Raw genomic sequence first — 16,234 nt, forward strand, 5'->3', positions numbered from 1 at the left:
TTAATGGTCGATAATTCATTCTTAGACCATTGGTTATCGAATCACCATTCTAACATTGATCATGCTACCTAAGCCCATATTTCGGGCGCACGTTTCAACCAATGTTTAACTGTGTATGTTTTCCTCGAGCATACCTCATTATATCATTTGATCTGACAAATGTTATCTCCTTGTTCACATAATTGTGAAATCCACCTTTTTGAAAATCTTGACGAAATGTTGCTGAATCCATCAGCCACCTCCTCATCTCTCCTTGGATTAATGATGAACTCTTGTTTCGTAACTCGCTTCCATAGTTCATTTCCTGGAAATCTTACAATGTCAACTCGTCAATTGTGTTCCACCTTTTCTTCTCAGGCATCCCGAGTCTGAGGTATCCTGCCAATCAAATCTAAATCTCGGTCAGATATGATGGTTGGAACATATTTCCAAGAGTTATAACATTGGTCTTTATATGACCCGGTAAGGTGATGTCATGCCTATCACACCTGGCCGGAGGACCTATTGCTATAGTTTCCTTTTGGCAAGGTTAGTAATTCTTCCGTGAGGAAATTGTAAGACTTATTCTAAAAGTTGTTCCTGATGGATCCTTTTTGTTTCCAAAGTCTGATCTTCACCTGTTGACCATGTCAATGCTATCTTGAAGCATGTCTATGGTACCCTGATTTTCAACAGGAACATTTGAAGACCAATGTTAAATGTTTCCTACTCAATTATCCAAACACTGTTGTATGGGTAATGTCATGAAAATTCTCTCCCGTACCTAAAGAGTTTTCTACATTATATCTTGTCACGGATATCAGGATCTGCTTGTCCTTGGGAAGGATATACCCTTGAAATATGTGCTTAAACACATTTTCCTTTCCATTGTTTTGTTTAATCTGATAATCATATTTTCCTTTCCATTTGGTTGGTTTAACGTTGCTTGTGATCTATATGATCTAAGCAGTAATATTCTCCTGCTTATGTAAACACCCCGGTGTACTATTCTGTCAGCAAGACCCTGTTACTATTGTTGATGACATCCCGGTAGCTACCGATGGACGAGAACTTTTCCTATTGGTTCGCCTCGTTTCAACGAGCGGGAAAATGATTCTCTTCGTCCCTCGCCCTTGGTATCGATGTTGTTGCCGACATAGCTGACAGGCTATCCTCTGACATACCTTGCTTGCATGATCGTGCAAATCGTCACTGCCTTCCTACTTTTAACCCACATGGTGGGCCCATAACCCACAGGTCCTAGGATCGAAACCTGACTCTCCTGTACACCTTGTTGTCAAAGTTATTCCTCGCGCTTGACTTCATATGTAATTCACGGGCCACCTGCCAAGTGATCTATTCTAGTATCAGACACAATACTTATTCTCGTTGCTCTAGACCCCTTTCACACTTTGTTTCAGGCATCGAACGATTCCCTACCCGCTTGAAACTTCTCATGGTACCTACTTACCTTGCTCTCGATATTGTCTTAAGTTTCCATTCAAGAGTTACTTTTTACCACATTCCCTGAGTTATAAACCAAGATAGCCACCTTGTAGAGTTCCATTCTTCCAAAGCTACCCCTTATCCTTTTCGTAAGTACGAAGGAGTTCCTGAAGGAAGGATGCCCACTTCATCATGATGACCTCAGGCCGAAGTATGAAAACCTCAGCGTTATGGATCGACCACTTCGAGGAGAGCAACTAAGACCGAGAACACTCGCTAGAATTTCGTAACTAGAATCTTCTTTCCCCCTTACGCCTCCTAAATCTCGGGACAAGATTTCTTGTAGTGGAGGAGAATTGTGACGCCCGGATAATTAGACTACAGTAATTCCCTGCTAATGATGCCACGTCACCTCTATCACTGTAGTTAATCTCGGATTAGTTCAAAACCGATTCAAATTCAAAATTGAGTTAAAGGCAAACAACAAAAGTTTTTAAACATTTAAAACTAAAATGTTCTATATGTGCCAAATAATTCATAAGTAAATATGGTGAAGAAACCACTTTGTTATAAAATGCTTAAATGCTTAAAGATAAATAAAACAGCAGCAAAACAATTATTAGAAGCCTTTTATAAATTTATAAAATATTAAACTATTTTATTTTGGGTTGAGAATTAAGGTGGCAGTAGTATATTTATAAATATGAATTTAAGTGCTAGTGTTTATTTTTACAAAACTGTAATAATAGGGTACTTAAAAGAAAATAGAAAAGAAATAAAAGAAAAGCAAAAGCAAAAGGAAGTAAAGCCCCACCCCTCGGGCCTTAGCAACTAGGCAGGCCCTGCCGGCAGTGGCCCACAGGCCACAACCCCCTTCCCCGGTCACCCCTTTCTCTCCCTCCTGTTCAATCGACCGACCGACCGACCACACCGCTCGTCCCCGCCGGACCTGGTGCGGCGCCCCGTGCTGCCACGCCGACTGGGGGATAAGGCCACTCCCTGGCGCCTCGGTCCCCTGCCACTTTCCCCACTCGACCCCCTCCCCTTCCTCCCTCGCTCGCCTCTCTCTCGATCTGGATCGAGGCCGAGCGCCGCGGTCGCCGTGTGGTGCCCATAACCGCGGCCACCGCCGTTGATTTGCCAGCACACCGTGCCTGCGAGGTCCGCCTCAGGGTCTTCTTCCACTACACCGATGAACGCCTCCGGAGGAGCACCAAGACGACGCGACCGAACCCCGTCTCCAACCTTCTGCATCGCAGGCGGCCATCTTCAATTCGCCACCACCGGAGACTCCCGAGCCCGCTGCCTGTCCCTACAAGCACCGCTGTGAGGTCCTCTCCCGGATCCTCTCTCTCCCTGCTTCGATTTGTCGTCGTTGAGGTCTTCCCCGTGCTGCGCCGCCATGGCCGAAGCTCGCTCGGCGCGTGCTCGCCCGCGGCCCTGACCACGCCCGTCTCCGGGCTCCCCCAGCGCAGGCCCACAAGCTCCTGGGCGCCCCCGCACACGCGACCCACGCCATCCGGTCGCGCTCTGCAACTGACCCGCTGCAGCCGCCGTGCACCTGCCTCCTCCCTTGCCTGCTGCTCGCGTTGCTACAGCCGCCGGCGACCGCTCCGCCTGCGCGCACGCGCCCTGTCCTGGGCCTGCGCCTCCCCCGGCGAGCCGCCCCGCGCCTGCCCCACGACGGCAAGGCCGTGTCTTCCGCGCCGTTGCCCCGCTCTCGGGCTTCCCCCGCTGCTCGCCTCGGGCCTCTGCTGCGGCGCCTCCCCTGGCCGCCCGCCCGGCTTCCCTCTGCCCTGGCGCGTCGTGGCCGCGCCGGCTCCGCCGACCACTGCCGCGGCTCGCCCCCACCCCGGCTCCCCTAGCCGCCCCCATAGCTACGCGCTCACCGCTCCCCCTCCTCATGTTAGGCCGCGCTCGGCCATGGCCAGGCCTCGTCCTGTGCTCGCGCGGGCGCAGCTCCCCTCCGTGGCCGGTTGAGGCCACTTCCAGGTGGGCCCGACCCTTAAAAAATAAATAAAAGAAATACTAGTTAAATAATTAATTAGTTTAGTTAATTAATTGTTTAGGATAATTAGTCTAACTCCCCTATGAAAGTGGCCCCCTCACTTAAATACCCCTTTAAAATAAAGGACAAGTCATTGTGTCAATGACATGTAGGCCCCGCTGACCCTTTTGACTAGTCAATGTTGACTGGTAAACTGCTGAGTGTGCATGCTGACCGGACCCCCTGGCCCACTGTTATACACTCTGGCTATTTCAGCACTAGGTGACAAAACTTTATTCTGGTTATTATTCAAATTAAACAATTTCAAAAATTCTAGATAATCATTAAAACTTTGATAAATCATAGAAAATAAACCGTAACTCGGATGAAAATATTTTGTACATGAAAGTTGCTCAGAACAACGAGACGAACCCGGATACGCAGTCCGTTCGTTCGCCACACATCCATAGCATAGCGAACATGCAACTTTCCTCTCCGATTCATCTGTTCAAAAACGCGAAACACCGGAGATTCTTTCCCGGATGTTTTGCCCCTTTGCCGATATCACCTCCTACCACGTTAGGGCACACCTAGCACCGCTCATTGTCATGACGTGCATCGTCATGCTTATGTTTGCATTGTATTTACTGTTTCTTCCCCCTCTTCTCTCCGGTAGACTACGAGACAAACGCTGTTGATGCCTAGTTCGACTACGAAGTTGATGACCCGTCCTTCTTGCCAGAGCAACCAGGCAAGCCCCCCCCCCCTTGATCACCAAATATCGCCTATTATTCTCTATATTGCTTGCATTAGAGTAGTGTAGCATGTTACTGCTTTCAGTTAATCCTATACTGCTGCATAGCCTGTCCTTGCTACCACTGTTGTTACCTTTACCTGCTATCCTACTGCTTAGTATAGGATGATAGTGTTCCATCAGTGGCCCTACACTCTTGTCCGTCTGCCATGCTATACTACTGGGCCGTGATCACTTCGGGAGGTGATCACGGGCATATACTATATACTTTACAATGTTACATTACCTGTGGTACTGTTCGGAGATGGGGGCTAAAGGGGCAGGTGGTTTCACCCAAGTAGTGGTGGGCCTGGGTTCCCGATGGCCCCCGACTGTTAGTTTGTGGCGAGCGACAGGGCAGGTTGAGACCACCTAGGGGAGAGGTGGGCCTGGCCCTGGTCGGTGTTCGCGGACACTTAACACGCTTAACGAGATCTTGGTATTTGATCTGAGTCTGGCCACTGGCCTATACGCACTAACCATCTACGCAGGGACAGTTATGGGCACTCGACGTCGTGGTATCAGCCGAAGCCTTCGTGACGTCAGCGACTGAGCGGCACGCTCCGGATTGGACTGGAACGCCTGCTAGGCTAGGTCTGCTTCCGGCCGCCCTCGCAACGTGCATGTGTGCAATGGGCGACGGGCCCAGACCCCTGCGCCATAGGATTTAGACCGGCGTGCTGACCTCTCTGTTGTGCCTAGGTAGGGCTGCGACGTGTTGATCTTCCGAGGCCGGGCATGACCCAGAAAAGTGTGTTCGAACAAAGGGGATCGAGTGTGTTGGGAAATGTGGTGCACCCCTGCAGGGAAGTTAATCTATTCGAATAGCCGTGATCTTCGGTAACAGGACGACTTGGAGTTGTACCTTGACCTTATGACAACTAGAACTAGATACTTAATAAAACACACCCTTTCAAGTGCCAGATATAACCCGGTGATCGCTCTCTAACAGGGCAACGAGGAGAGGATCGCTGGGTAGGTTTATGCTATGCGATGCTACTTGGTGAACTTACCATCTACTCTCTTCTACATTCTGCAAGATGGAGGTGGCCAGAAGTGTAGTCTTCGACAGGACTAGCTATCCCCCTCTTATTCCGGCTTTCTGTAGTTCAGTCCACATATGATACCCTTAATCCATTTGATACCAATGCATACATATGTAGTGTAGCTCCTTGCTTGCGAGTACTTTGGATGAGTACTCACGGTTGCTGTGCTCCCTCTTTTCCTCCTTTCTATACCCGATTGCTGCGACCAGACGTTGGAGCCCAGGAGCCAGACGCCACTGTCGATGACGACTACTACTACTACTACTACTACTCGGGAGTTGCCTACTACTACGTGCAGCCCGCTGACGACGACCAGGAGTAGTTAGGAGGATCCCAGGCAGGAGGCCTGCGCCTCTTTCGATCTGTATCCCAGTTTGTGCTAGCCTTCTTAAGGCAAACTTGTTTAACTTATGTCTGTACTCAGATATTGTTGCTTCCGCTGACTCGTCTATGATCGAGCTCTTGTATTCGAGCCTTCGAGGCCCCTGGCTTGTAATATGATGCTTGTATGACTTCTTTTATTTGTAGAGTTGTGTTGTGATATCTTCCCGTGAGTCCCTGATCTTGATCGTACACGTTTGCGTGTATGATTGAATAGGGGGCGTCACACCTACATTATATTTATGAACTGGAGCTAGTGTTGTATCGCCCTATGTTATAACTTTTGTATGAGGAATCGCATCCGAAATAATTATCTATCACCGCTCCAATGCCTATGCGCTTTCCATATATTGATCTTTGCTTAGTTACTTTTCCGTTGCCACTGTTACAATTACTACAAAACTGCTACTGTTACTTTTGCTATCGTTACCGCTACTATCATATTACTTTGCTAATAAATACTTTACTGCAGATATTAAGTCTTTCAGGTGCGGTTGAATTGACAACTCAACTGTTAATACTTGAGAATATTCTTTGGCTCCCCTTGTGTCGAATCAATAAATTTGGGTTGAATACTCTACCCTTGAAAACTGTTGCGATCCCCTATACTTGTGGGTTATCAAGACTATTTTCTGGCGCCGTTTCCGGGGAGCATAGCTCTATTCTTTGAGTCACTTGGGATTTATATCCGCTGATCACTATGAAGAACTTGAAAGATAAAAGAACCAAGATTTATCCCTCAACTACGAGGGGAGGTAAGGAACTACCATCTAGCTCCGCACTTGATTCACCTTCTGTTTTGAGTAAACTTGCTACACCTACTCCTGCTATTCATTCTGATATGACGCATGTTATTGATGATGCCACTTCTGCTTTGCATGATACTTATGATGAAACTACTTCTATGCTTGCTAATATTGTGCCACTAGGTGAATTTCTTGATTAACAACTTGCTAGGGTTAGAGAGAATGAAATTATTGAAACTGATAATATTGATGAAAATAATGATGAAGATTCTCCCCCTAGATATGAATTGCCTGTTGTGCCTGAGGGTTATGTTATGGATGAAGAAACTGCTAGAGATTTTTTAGCTTGCAATGATAGATATGATCTTACGAAACTGTTAGCTAAGCTGAAAGAAAAATCTTTGAATGCTAGAATGAAATATGACCCTGCTTTTGCTACTTCACCTATATGTATTTCTGATAAGGATTATGATTTCTCTATCGATCCCAAGTTATTTACTTTGGTTGAATCTGATCCTTTTTATGGCTATGAATCCAAAACTGTTGTGGCACATCTTACTAAATTAAATGATATAGCCACCCTATTCAGTAATGATGAGAAAACTAGCTATTACTTTATCCTTAAGTTTTTTCCGTTCTCATTAAAGGGTGATGCTAAAACATGGTTTAATTCTCTTGATCCTGGTTGTGTGTGTAGTCCCCAGGATATGATTTATTACTTCTCTGCTAAATATTTCTCCGCTCATAAGAAACAAGCTGATTTAAGGGAAATATACAATTATGTGCAAATTGAAGAAGAGAGTGTCCCACAAGCTTGGGGGAGGCTTCTCCAATTACTTAATGCTTTGCCTGATCATCCTCTCAAGAAAAATGAAATAATTGATATCTTTTATAATGGACTAACTGATGCTTCTAAAGACCACGTGGATAGTTGTGTTGGTTGTGTTTTCAAGGAAAGAAATGTTGATCAAGCTGAATTGCTATCGAATAATATGTTGAGTAATGAAAATGCTTGGACACTTCCTGAACCAACTCCTAAGCCAACTCCGAAGAAAAGGGGTATTCTATTTCTCAGTCCTGAAGATATGCAAGAGGCAAAGAAATCTATGAAAGAAAAGGGTATTAAAGCTGAAGATGTTAAGAATTTACCACCTATAAAAGAAATACATGGTCTTGATAACCCGACATAGGTAGTGAAGGTAAATTCTCTCTGTAGATTTGATGAAGGTGATATCCCTCATTATAAGTCTGCTAGCCAATGCTTAGATGAGTTTGATAATTTTATTGTTAAGCAAGAAAACTTCAATGCTTATGTTGGTAGACAATTGAAATGCAATGCTGATATGCTTGAACACTTGAGTGATTATATGTCTAGAGTTAAAGGTGAACTTAAACTTATTAGTAAACATGCTTCTATGGTGACCACTCAAGTAGAACAAGTACTTAAGGCTCAGAATGATTTGCTCAATGAATTAAATAATAATAAAAATGATAATGCTGTTAGAGTTGTGACTAGAGGGGGTAAAATGACTCAGGAACCTTTGTATCCTGAGGGCCACCCTAAGAGAATTGAGCAAGATTCTCAGAGAACTAATGTTGATGCACCTAGTTCTTCTAAGAAGAAGAAAAAGAAAAATGATAGGACTTTGCATGCTTCTAGTGAACCTGTTGTAGACACACCTGAGAATCCCAATGATATTTCTATTTCTGATGCTGAAACACAATCTGGTAATGAACATGAACCTAGTGATAATGTTAATGATGATGTTCATGTTGATGCCAACCTAGCAATGACAATGATGTAGAGATTGAACCTGCTGTTGATCTTGATAACCCACAATCAAAGAATCAATGTTATGATAAGAGAGACTTTGTTGCTAGGAAGCACGGTAAAGAAAGAGAACCATGGGTTCAAAAACCAATGCCTTTTCTTCCTAAACCATCCAAGAAAAAGAATGATGAGGATTTTGAGCATTTTGCTGAAATGATTAGACATATCTTTTTGCGTATGTGTTTGACTGATATGCTTAAAATGAACCCTTATTCTAAGTATATGAAAGATATTGTTACTAATAAAAGAAAGATACCGGAAGCTGAAATTTCCACCATGCTTGCTAATTATAATTTTAAAGGTGGAATGCCAAAGAAACTAGGAGATCCCGGAATACCAACTATACCATGCTCCATTAAAAGAAACTATGTTAAAACTGCTTTATGTGATCTCGGAGCCGGTGTTAGTGTTATGCCTCTCTCTTTATATTGTAGACTTGATTTGAATAAGTTGACACCTACTGAAATATCTTTGCAAATGGCTGATAAAGCAATTGCTATACCTGTCGGTGTTTGTGAGGATGTGCCGGTTGTGGTTGCAAACGTTACTATTTTAACAGACTTTGTTATTCTTGATATTCCTGAGGACGATAGTATGTCCATTATTCTTGGAAGACCCCTTTTGAATACTGCAGGGGCTGTTATTGATTGCAACAAAGGCAATGTCACTTTTCATGTTAATGGTAATGAGCATACGGTACACTTTCCAAGGAAACAACCTCAAGTCCACAATATCAATTCTATTGGAAAAAATCCAACAATTACTGTTGGAGGTTTTGAATTTCCTCTTCCTACTCTCAAGAAGAAATATGATATTCTTATTGTTGGGGACATGCATATCCCCGTTGAGGTAACCTAGTATTATTCGAATTTTTTTCGGTTTCATGCGATTCTGAATGAGTTTGTGAACAAGACTTGATCAACCTTGTTAGTTGATTCCTTTTGATGAGCATGAGATGGATGAAGTTAGAAAGCACAACTCTCTGTACCCTCCTTTTACTTTCTGTTATTTAGATTAAATAAAGAAATAATAGTTTTTCTGTGTGTATTCTGAATTATCCTTGCAATAAAAAATACCCCGAAAATAAAAGTTCTCCAAATGCCCTGAAAATGAAATATGATTTTTTGTAGAATATTTAAGAATTATTGGCACTGAGAACACACCAGAGGGGGCAACCACGTGGCCACGAGGGTGCAGGGCGCGCCCTACCCCCTAGGCATGCCCCTGCCTCGTGGGCCCCTCGTGGCCCCCCTCCACTTATTATTGCACCCACACACTCCTTCCTCCAGAAAATTCACCACACAGCTCAAACCTAAGTTCTAGCTTATCTTGTTGCCATTTTCGATCTCCTTACTCAAAGCTCCATTCACAAAACTACTTTGGGGGATTGTTCTTCGGTATGTGACTCCTTCAATGGTCCAATTAGTTTTTGTTCTAATGCTTTATTTATTGCAAATTTTTGTTGCTTAGGTGACCCTATTCTTGAGCTTGCATGTCAAATTTATTTGGTCCCAAGTAGTTCTATTGCATGATATGGCCTCTAGGCACTTGTGGGAGTAGTTGCTATCAATCTTGTTGAGTTTGGTTCACTTTTATTTTAAGTTACTAAATTTTTTAGAAAATTTTCAGAGGAAATGATGAAGAGATTGTTGAGGGGCTCTTCGAGCCGAAGCTCGAAGGATAAGCAAAGTGAAGAGAATACGAAGCCCAAATATAATCTCCCTCGCACTGCGGAGGTTCGGCCGTGCGAATGGCCTTGTAATGAGTTCTTGAGAGCAGCCGGGATTTATGAAGACTTTTATTATTTGGCTGAGAATGCAGGCCTCACCGACTTCCTCCACGACCAGCTCGAACAGTATCTCCTACTCACTAATTTTTTTGTGCAAAATTTTCATTTCCATGCTAGGAGGTCTCCACCTTATGTGGATATTTATTTGTATGATGAGTATAAGGAGATGTCACTTTATGAATTTTTGCGGTTTGTGAGTTACCCTTTGAGGGCAGCATAGAGGAATCACATCGTAATGATGTGGAAGGGTTTATTGATATGATTGTTGTAGGGGAAACGAGGAAAGTTTCCGATGCAAGAATTACTAGCATACATTTTCCTGTTCTACGTTACTTTGCAATATTTGCTAGTAGATGCTTAATTGGTCGCAGGAACAGTGGAAACCTTAGTGCCCCTGATATTGTTATTTTGCGCCATGCCTTGTTTCGTGATGCTACTTTCAGTTTAGGCACTATTGTTGCTAAACGGTTAAATCTGAACCGTACGAAGGGTCCCATCTTTGGAGGCATCTTTGCTTTGCGCCTTGCTGCACACTTTAACATACCTATTAGGCATTATGAGAAAGAGGAAAAGTTGCTGCCTCCTATTTTCTTAGATTATAAAAGTACGGTAGCACATGATTTTATTCGCGAGGATAAGGAGAAGAGACTCATTTATAGACTGATATTTGATAAAAATTACTTTGAGACTATTACCTTGCCTGCTCCCTCTTTGTTCAACATATTTTCAGGCACGTACCTTGTTTTGCCGGAGGCCGTTCATGCATACCGGAGCCTGACATCAGCTCCAGAGCTTGAGCCGGAGTCACCACTTGATCCTCACCATTGGTATGTTTATCAGTGGGATCCGGAGGAGATCGCTAACTAGTGGCACCCTGAGGATCCTCCTTAGTACACTGGAGAGGACCATTTTGATCCATGGGCATAGACCAACTTAGGCCAAAAGCCTAAGCTTGGGGGAGTACGTATTTCTCACCAACATTACATTCATGTCCACACACTCATGCCAGTTGTCGGCACTCATACTTTTTCATTGTACTATCCATGTCAGTTTATTTTCTTTTCCAGTTTTCTTCTTGCATGTTTGAAAAACCTTAAGAAAAAAAATTAGTTGTAGCTTTTAGCTAGTTTACTTTCTATGCCTATAATAGTAATAATTAAAAGAAACCCAAAAAGATTTCTCGTTCTTCTTTTGCTTGTTGGGAGCTTTCCCGTGTAAATAGTTTTGTTTCTTTTCTTTTCTTTGGGGGTCGAGAGGAGAAGACCATGATGAAAATGTTGAAGTGGCTCTCATATGCATTATTGTTGATCTAACCAAGAGCCCATATTACCTTGTCTTCTCCTGTATATTGAATGCTTGTAGATTCCAGCTTAGTCCAATGCACGTGCACTATTATTATTATCTGCACCATTTGGTCATGCAAGTGAAAGGCAATAATGACGATATATGATGAACTGATTGAGATGAGAAAAACTGGTATGAACTCGACCTATCTTGTTTTTGTAAATATGATTAGTTCATCGTCCCTGCTTCAGCCTATTATGAATGAAACATGTTTGCAGTGACAATTAGAGATTATAGTTTCTCATGCCATGCTTAAGTAGCTAGGAGTTTATAATGGTTTACCTTGCATGCCAACATGTTATTAAAATGGTTGTGATGTGGTATGATAGGATGGTATCCTCCTTTGAACGATTCGAGTAGCTTGACTTGGCACATGTTCACCCATGTAGTTGAAACAAAATCAACATAGCCTCCACGATGTTTATGTTCATGGTGAATTATATCCTACTCATGCTTGCACTCAGTGTTGATTAATTTTAATGCATGTTTATGACTGTTGTCGCTCTCTAGCTGGTCGCTTCCCAGCCTCTTTCTGGCCTTCACTTGTACTAAGCGGGAATACTGCTTGTGCATCCAATTCCATAAACCCCAAAGTTATTCCATATGAGTCCACCATACCTTCCTATATGCGGTATCTACCTGCCGTTCCAAGTAAATTTGTATGTGCCAAACTCTAAACCTTCAAATGAAATTCTGTTTTGTATGCTCGAATAGCTCATGTATCAACTAGGGCTGTCTATATCTTATATGCTAGGCGGGTTATTCTCAAGAGGAGTGGACTCCGCTCCTCACTCACGAGAAAATGGCTGGTAACCGGGATGCCCAGTCCCATGCTCAAATGAGATCAAAATAATTGCAAACAAAACTCCCCCAGGATTGTTGTTAGTTGGAGGCACCCGTTGTTTCGGACAAGCCATGGATTTATGTTTGTTGGTGGTAGGGGGAGTATAAACTTTACCATTTTGCTTGGGAACCGCCTATAATGTGTGTAGCATGGAAGATATCGTGATCTCTTAGTTGTTATGTTGACAATGAAAGTATACCACTCAAAATATTATTTATATCTATTTCAAAATCGAGCTCTGGCACCTCTACAAATCCCTGCTTCCCTCTGCGAAGGGCTATCTATTTACTTTTGTGTTGAGTCATCATCCTCTTATTAAAAAGCACCAGTTGGAGAGCACCGCTGTCATTTGCATGCATTACTATTAGTTTACATTGAGTATGACTGTGGTTGGATCTCTTTTACCATGAATTACAATTTCCAGTTAGTCCTTGATCTTTAGAGGTGCTCTGCATTTATGTTTTGCGGTCTCAGAAAGGGCTAGTGAGATATCATCTTGTTATATCATATTATGATTGTTTTGATAAAGTGTTGTCATCCGAGATTTACTATTATTGCTCGCTAGTTGATTATGCCATTGATATGAGTAAACATGAGACCTAAATGTTATTGTGAGTATGGTTAGTTCATAACCTTTGCTGAAAACTTAAATGCTGGCTTTACATATTTACAACAACAAGAGCAAACAGAGTTTGTATAAGTTTTTCTTTATCACTTTCAGTTTGTCAACTGAATTGCTTGAGGACAAGCAAAGGTTTAAGCTTGGGGGAGTTGATACGTCTCCAACGTATCTACTTTTCTAAATACTTTTGCCCTTGTTTTGGACTCTAACTTGCATGATTTGAATGGAACTAACCCAGACTGACGCTGTTTTCAGCAGAATTGCCATGGTGTTATTTTTGTGTAGAAATAAAAGTTCTCGGAATCACCTGAAAATCAACGGAGAATATTTTTGGAATATATAAAAAATACTGGCAAAAGAATCAAGTCCAAGGGGCCCACACCCTATCCACGAGGGTGGGGGCACGCCTACCCCCCGGGCGCGCCCCTGCCTTGTGGGCCCCCTGGTGCTCCACCAACCTCAACTCCAACTCTATATATTCACGTTCAGGGAGAAAAAAATAAAGAGAAGGATTCATCGCGTTTTACGATACGGAGTCGCCGCCAAGCCCTAATATCTCTCGGGGGGATGATCTGGAGTCCGTTCGGGGCTCCGGAGAGGGGAATCCATCGCCATCGTCATCATCAACCTTCCTCCATCACCAATTTCATGATGCTCACCGCCGTGCGTGAGTAATTCCATCGTAGGCTTGCTGGACGGTGATGGGTTGGATGAGATTTATCATGTAATCGATTTAGTTTTGTTAGGGTTTGATCCCTAGAGATTGATGTTGCTATGACTTTGCTATGCTTAATGCTTGTCACTAGGGCCCGAGTGCCATGATTTCAGATCTGAACCTATTATGTTTTCATGAATATATGTGAGTTCTTGATCCTATCTTGCAAGTCTATAGTCACCTTTTATGTGTTATGATCCGTTAACCCCGAAGTGACAATAATCGGGATACTTATCGGTGATGACCGTAGTTTGAGGAGTTCATGTATTCACTAAGTGTTAATGCTTTGGTCCGGTACTCTATTAAAAGGAGGCCTTAATATCCCTTAGTTTCCAATAGGACCCCGCTGCCACGGGAGCGTAGGACAAAAGATGTCATGCAAGTTCTTTTCCATAAGCATGTATGACTATATTCGGAATACATGCCTACATTACATTGATGAACTGGAGCTAGTTATGTGTCACCCTATGTTATAACTATTGCATGAGGAATCGCATCCGACATAATTATCCATCACTGATCCAATGCCTACGAGCTTTACATATATTGATCTTTGCTTAGTTACTTTTTCGTTGCCACTGTTACAATTACTACAAAACTGCTACTGTTACTTTTGCTACCATTACCGCTACTATCATATTACTTTGCTACTAAATACTTTGCTGCAGATATTAAGTGTTTCAGGTGCGGTTGAATTGACAACTCAACTATTAATACTTGAGAATATTCTTTGGCTCCCCTTGTATCGAATCAATAAATTTGGATTGAATACTCTACCCTCGAAAACTGTTGCGATCCCCTATACTTATGGGTTATCAGTAGATCCCATCATTTTATCCTTAGTAGCAACGATACATATGTGTCGGTTCCCTTTCTGTCACTGAGATCAAGCACCGTAAGATCGAACCCACTACAAAGCACCTCTTCCCATTGCAAGACAAATAGATCAAGTTGGCCAAACAAAACCCAAATATCGAAGAAGAAATACGAGGCTATAAGAGATCATGCATAAAAGAGATCAAAGAAACTCAAATACTTTCATGGATATAAAAAGATAGATCTGATCATAAACTCAAAGTTCATCGATCCCAACAGACACACCGCAAAAAGAGTTACATCATATGGATCTCCGAGAGACCATTGTATTAAGAATCAAGAGAGAGAGATGAAGCCATCTAGCTACTAACTACGAACCTGAAGGACTACAAAGAACTACTCATGCATCATCGGAGAGGCACGAATGGAGGTGGTGAACCCCATCCGAGATGGTGTCTAGATTGGATCTAGTGGTTCTGGACTCTTCGGTGGCTGGATCAATATTTCGTCGACTCCCCTAGGGTTTTGGGAATATTGGGGTATTTGTAGAGCAAAGAGGCGGCCCGGGGGCCACCCGAGGTGGGCATAACCCACCAGGGCATGCCTATGCCTCCTGGCGCGCCCTGGTGGGCTGTTCCTCCTTCTGGGAACCCCCCCGGCGTAGCCAGTGCCCATTGTGTTCCTTCTGGCCCATAAAAAATCTCCATAAAGTTTCGTGGCATTTGGTCTCCGTTTGATATTGATTTTCTGCGATGTAAAAAACAGCAACTGGCACTTGGCACTATGTCAATAGGTTAGTATGAAAAAATGATATAAATTTTTTTGAAATGATTATGAAACATCCAAGATTGATAATATAACAACATGGAACAATCAAAAATTATAGATACGTTGGAGACGTATCAGCATCCCCAAGCTTAACTCCTACTCATCCTCGAGTAGGGAAGTGATAAAAACAGAATTTTTGGCATGGAATGCTGCCTAACATGTCATATCATATTTCTTTTCTTTATAGCATGGACATTTGGACTTTTATATTGTTTAAAGCAATAGTCTAGTTTTGACATGATAATTTAAATACTCAAGTATATCAACAAGCAACCATGTCTTTCAAATTATCAACGCTAAAATAAGCTATCCCTAGCCCATCATGCCCAACCATTGGTCCATTCATCAAACACACTCGTATATTAGCTATGTCCAATACTCAAGTACGGTCATATTGCCTCCTAGTTGGTGCTTTTATAAGAGAAGATGGAGACTCAAATTCAAAATAAAAATTGCATAAAGTAAAAGATAGGCCCTTCGCAGAGGGAAATAGGGATTTGTAGAGGTGCTAGAGCTCAAAGCGAAAAACTTAGAGATAAAAACATTTTGGGAGGTGTATCCATCCCACCAACGAAAACGACTTAGAGTTCCCAATACTTTCCATGCTTAGATATATCATAGGCGGTTCCCAAATAGAAAATAAAGTTTTATTCCTTTTTCCACCATACTTTCACTTTCCATGGCTAGTCGTATCCACGGTTGCCCTCCATACCAACACTTTCCAAGGAATTTATTATTTGACAACATAAAGTAAATTCATTTTTTTGCATTTTCGGACTGGGCATCCCAAATACCTTTGCCTTACTCTTGTGCAATGACAAGTGAATAAACACTCATCTTGAGAATAACACATCTAGCATGGAAAATATTAGCCACCCCTCACCGCTCCGCGAGCGAAACAAACACACAAAACAAAAGTTTATTTTTGAAAATTAGAGATGGCACATGCAAATTTGCTTAGAATGGCAAAAGAATACCGCATATAGGTAGATATAGTGGACTCATGTGGCAAAACTGGGTTAATGGTTTTTGGATGCACAAGTAGTGATCATACTTAGTGCAAAATT

At 42.7% G+C, this 16,234-nt stretch overlaps 1 long non-coding RNA gene across 2 annotated transcripts; it reads left to right on the forward strand.

The window, feature by feature from the left end:
- The first annotated feature begins 2,285 nt into the window (after positions 1 to 2,285).
- LOC147975082 (uncharacterized) lies at positions 2,286 to 5,794 on the forward strand. 2 transcript variants are annotated; one of them, XR_015600495.1, is made up of 3 exons: positions 2,329 to 2,756; positions 4,089 to 4,163; positions 5,461 to 5,794. It is a non-coding gene; the product is annotated as an uncharacterized LOC147975082 (long non-coding RNA). The 2 variants fall into 2 exon arrangements; XR_015600494.1 differs by lacking the exon at positions 4,089 to 4,163 and having other exon boundaries at positions 2,286 to 2,756.
- The last annotated feature ends 10,440 nt before the right edge of the window (positions 5,795 to 16,234 follow it).

Source organism: Triticum urartu, chromosome 4A, assembly GCF_056163025.1.
Source record: "Triticum urartu cultivar PI428250 chromosome 4A, HENAU_Tu73, whole genome shotgun sequence".
Taxonomy (NCBI): Eukaryota; Viridiplantae; Streptophyta; class Magnoliopsida; order Poales; family Poaceae; genus Triticum; species Triticum urartu.